Source organism: Silene latifolia, chromosome 7, assembly GCF_048544455.1.
Source record: "Silene latifolia isolate original U9 population chromosome 7, ASM4854445v1, whole genome shotgun sequence".
Lineage (NCBI taxonomy): Eukaryota > Viridiplantae > Streptophyta > Magnoliopsida > Caryophyllales > Caryophyllaceae > Silene > Silene latifolia.
Window position 1 is genome coordinate 28,099,603 of NC_133532.1, and position 5,318 is coordinate 28,104,920.

Sequence of the window (5,318 nt, forward strand, 5' to 3'; positions counted from 1 at the left end):
TTGTACAAACTATTCCCTAACCTTGTTCAAGTTTCACCCTTGGCTACATGTAAGTGTATTATCCCCAGTGGAGTCGCCAAACTGTGGACATGGGCCACGGGGACTCTTGGGAAACAAGCGTTTGCATTTTTGTATGGAGTCGCCACCAATTTTTATGGGAAATTGGAACCGTTCGAATACCTCGTGTCATGTCAAGACACAAAGTAAAGACATGAACACTAAGCAATCGTTACCCTTAGCATTCTATGTCTAGAATGACTCTCGTGGATGCCAATGAACACGGATGTTCACAGAGATCTGGAGTAAGGGGTGAGGGTACGTATTAGGAAGCTCTTTTGATCGAACACCTAATCCCGCCCGCCTCGATAGCGGCCTCTACTAATGATTAGGGAAGTTATTCGTACTCGATATATTGTTGGTTATATGCATGCAATGCAACATCCAAGTTTTAATCCTAACATGTGAGAATTAATACAAAGTCGGTAGACAATTAATTAGCATACAATTAGGTCGAAGTGGGAATTAATGTTCAATTACATGTGGAAGCATACAAATGATAAAAGAAATACAATAATTATAAATTACAATAATGAAAATTACAATAATTACATCGGATAGGCGATTTATGTCGAAAATACCTTTAAAACGGATAATTTGAGAAAAAGAATAAAAGGAATGAATTAAATAAATTAACGAACAAATCAGAAGGTGATAATACGGTTAATAATTAATTAATATGTAAACTAATTAAACTAAGTCAAGGCAAAAAAGGAATTCAGAGACAGAATTCAACCGAAGCAAAGCGCAAGATAGTCGCGTCCTTTGGAATAGGCGCAGCAGACGCAGACGCGTCTGTTCGACTGAATCCGTCGTGAAGCGGAATTGCGCATTGTTAATATTCATTGGTAATTTGATGATTGATTAAAATTGTTTACTCGGATGAAAGTGATTAGCAGGTTATTTAACATGTCATTGGGGTCATGAAAACGATAAAACATGGATGAGACGGAATTAAGATGAATTAATTACAGGAGTGAAAGATATTAACAAACTAACAAATTAATTGGATTAATTAGGTTAGACACGATGGATTAATGACGAATATGGTAAATACGACAAAAGACAGATGAAAACTATATCAAAGACGAATTCCAGAAACCCAATATTGATGAATTGAATCTCTATAACCCGGAATTGAATTTAATGACGAAAAACCCGCAAATATGAGATTACTTGGGATTTAAGTCGGATTTGTGACGAATAAAACATGTGAATGATGAATAATAAATATATATGTGAATTGTTATACTATTATGACGAAGAATTAACAAACAAACGAAACAAATAAGAAACTTGACGAATAACAGAGAGATTTAACGAAGAAGAAAGGAAGCGAGAATGGCGGCCTCCTCACGAAGAGGCGCAGCAGAATCGCGCTCCTTCGAAGAGGCGCAGCAGTTGCTGCGTCCTTTCTCGACGGTTATCTACTGGAAATCCGTAAAAACGAGGTTTTAAAGCATGGTTTTAGAAATCGGTTTTAATGATATATTTTCGACATAAACCTTACATTAATGATACAAAAAGATAAATATAATAATAAATAAAGAGAGATTATACACCCTCAGACTTACATGTTTGACGAAACGAGAAGGACTAAGATATCGATTAGTGATGCTCGACGCGAATGTAAAGAAAGTGCCCTCGTAAGAGGAAAACGATTAGATTTATTAAGTTGATTGATTGTGGAGTTGGTCAAATTGGTCGGTCATGCAACGGGGCGGCTGGTACCCGGAAGGATCCGAGCTTACGTGGTCGAAAGTTCAAGCACGTAGACGCCAAAAAGTAAGAACAAAGTCTAGAATGCAAAGGGAGAAGAGAAGGGCGGACACTCGCGTGAGAAATATGAGGAACGAAGGCTCCTATTTATACTAATCACACGACGGAATTATGGTAAGACTAGGATACGGAAGGAAAGATCCGGAAACAATCGACTTAGGTTAAAACACGGAAACTTGGACAAAAAGAAAGCCCTGGGAAAAGGCGCAGCAGGTGCTGCGTCCCTTGGAAGAGGCGCAGCACTTGCTGCGTCCTTTCCCGGGTAGGTTCCTCTGCGCGTAGAAAACGCGTTTGACAGCCTGTCGTATTTTAGGCATAACTTTCTCTACAAGACTCGGAATTAGGTGATTTCGGTGGCGTTGGAAAGCTAAGAAAGAGATATAGAACTTTCTGGGAAATAGGCCTGACCCAAAAAAAATCGTTATGACCTCGTAAAACGGGCCTAAATATCGGGTTGTCATTTTAGCCAAATGAAATGCACATTTTGTAATGTAAACTTTAAGTTAAGCTCAAAGAAGTGATATGTGACTCAAAATGAGATATAATCTCAACATTTTATGATATCCTAACCTTAGGTAGACAAGGACATTGCTTTGACTCGGGATTTGACGGTTTTAGGAAATGAAGACGGTTATTGACCCAGACTCCAAATGAACTCTAATTACTGTCAAAACGACCGTATCGGTACGTAGATGACAACTAAGAGGTAGACATTAATGTTTGAGCAATCACTTGACGATAAACTTACGAACTGTCACAAATCGTTCCGCGTACCAAACATGCTGCCCAATCATCACCGGGTGGTTTGCGAGGGGTGCAGAAACGAGGTGTCTACATGTTGCTGAGTGACAATCCGAGCGGATTGTCACCAATCCGTCCGTCCCGCAGCTGCACAATCCGTGCGGCTTTGCTCTAATCCGCTCGGATTCCACCTCCACAATCCGACCGGATTCCCTTGAATCCGCTGGGATTCCAACGCCAGATTTCGCCCGTCCCGACCTTATTCCGCCCGGATTCCAGCACAGCACGATTTCCTCTTCTCCAAGCTACAAAGAAAGAAGCCCTTCTCTCGAAAAATACCGGCTCCTCCTTGCTCAAACTAAAAAGTGTAATTACTAGTTTAGCCCTTAGATTAACCCTAATGCATCCTCCCTAATTTTCACTATAAATACCCCATTAGTCTAATTAGAGGAGCATGTTCTTCTTATCAATAATTAGTGTAGTTAATATCAATCAAATCTCTTTAATATTGTAATCAAGTATTAATCAAGTTTTAATCCAAGTTTTAGTTCTTTAATCTCTCTTTTGTTCATCCTTTATTTTGGGTAATTGAATATTATTTGGGTTATTATTGGGAGATTGACAACCTCTCAATCAAACATCAAGTACTTCTATTATCTTTGCTTTATTATTGGAATCATTAGTAGGTATAATCTCTTAATCCCTTTTTAATTATTGTTAATTACTTTCATTTATTCATCATGTTTCATTTTGTTGGTATGATTGACAACCTTGCTAGCATGATCAACATGATAATGAGTGAGTAGTCTCTTAGCTAGGGTTAAATGGGTGATTAGGGGAAACCAACATGGGGAATGATTCATGCTTAAATTAATATGCTTTCATGGTTTATTTGCTTGCTTGTTTTGATCTCAACTCTTGCACATGTTATGTTTGATGAAATGCTAAGCCTATGAATCCTTGCATTTACTATCATCACCTATCTTTTCAATGAGACTTGTAAGATATAACCCAACTCGAGTCTCATTAGACCATGTATGTTGTTGAGTAGGGAAGATTAAGTCGACTTGTAGGTGTTGTACAATCTAATCGATTCGGCTCCGGGACCCAAACTTTCCTAGGATTGTAAGATATAACCCAACTCAATCCATCACAACAATAATTGCTTGCTTATAATTTGAGAACATGTTTGTATGATCATTTCCCATGATTCCCCTATGATCCCATGACACCCTAGTGCTTTTAATCAATTGTTTACACCCCTTTAATTCATCTTGCTTGTTTATTTTCATTGCTATTTTAGTTTAGTAACCTTCTACATCAACCCAAATTGTGACACCCCTAAGGCATCACTAGTTTCAATAGAAATCTCATTTCAACTCCCGTCCCTTGGGATCCGACCTTTACTTGCCTCTTTACTAATTGTAGAGTTGTTTGTGAAGCTATAAATTGTGTTTTGATTCGATCGTGACCCAACGACCACATCTTTAATTGTGAACACGAAACGGACTCGCATCAAAAATGGCGCCGTTGCCGGGGACGGTGTTTGTTTGATTTAGATTTCCTTTTTATTGTTATTAGTTGTGTCTTTCTTCGTCTTGGGGAAGTAAAACTCCTCAAGGTTTGTTCTAATTGTTTTCGAGTTGTTTGATATTTTGCATGTCTAGAAGGTTACACGGTGATTTGTTACCTTTTGACCGTGAAATCGAAAGAACCTTGACGAACAATAGGAGACTTGTTAGGAGGAATTTAAGAGGTATTAGTGAAGTTGTTCAACCCACTAGTGAGTTTGTCAATCCTTTCGCAATAAAAGGAGAAGAGAACCCATTACACAATACCCCACAAAATCCACCTACAATGCCTAAATTCTCATCACACTCCGTACCCACCGAGGAGAATCTACCAAATGGTACTCCTACACCGCAACATCTAACCGGAAATTTTATTGCCAAGTCCGCCTTCATCCAATTAGTTGAGAGGAGCCAATTTGGGGGGATGCCTAGTGAAGACCCTCATTCTCATATGGAAACCTTTTGCGACTATTGTGATGCAATCTCTCAAACGGGCGTGACTCAAGACCAAATTAGATGGGTCTTATTTCCTTTTTCCTTAATCGGCACCGTGAAGCAATGGTTGAAGGGCCTTGATAAGGCCACCCTCGGAATAGATTCTTGGAAGAAGTTGGCTCTAGCTTTCTACAAAAAATTCTACCCACCGGAAAAGACTAACATGCTAAGAGCTCAAATTACGGGTTTTAAGCAAAGGGATGAAGAATCTTTGTATGAAGCTTGGGAGCGTTTTAAGGGAATTTGTCGCTCATGTCCTCACCATGGACTTAGCGAATGGTTCTTGGTACAACAATTTTGGAATGGTTTATATGAAGATTCTAGAAACATTCTCAATATGGGATAAAATGGAATGTTCACCGAAGTTGATGACAATCAAACATGGAACAAGATTGAGGAAATGGCGGTCCATAACTCACAATATAGTAGACCTCGCAAGGCTACTAGAGGAGGAAAGCATGAAGTGGACTCCGTTACTCAATTGGGTGCTCAACTTAGTGCTCACATTGACACAATCAACTTGAAGTTTGAACAAGCTATGGCTAGACTTGAGAAAAACTCAAAATCATCAAAGCATCATGTTAATGCCATGACGGCATCCTCATCAATCCCAAGTGGGATATGTGAGAATTGTGGAACTTTGGGACATGACCAAGGCGAATGTAGGGGAACAAA

At 39.2% G+C, this 5,318-nt stretch overlaps 1 non-coding gene across 1 annotated transcript; it reads right to left on the reverse strand.

The window, feature by feature from the left end:
- Positions 1–4,806: 4,806 nt before the first annotated feature.
- LOC141593433 (small nucleolar RNA R71) lies at positions 4,807–4,913 on the reverse strand. Its single transcript, XR_012521515.1, has one exon. It is a non-coding gene; the product is annotated as a small nucleolar RNA R71 (small nucleolar RNA).
- Between the last annotated feature and the right edge of the window lie 405 nt (positions 4,914–5,318).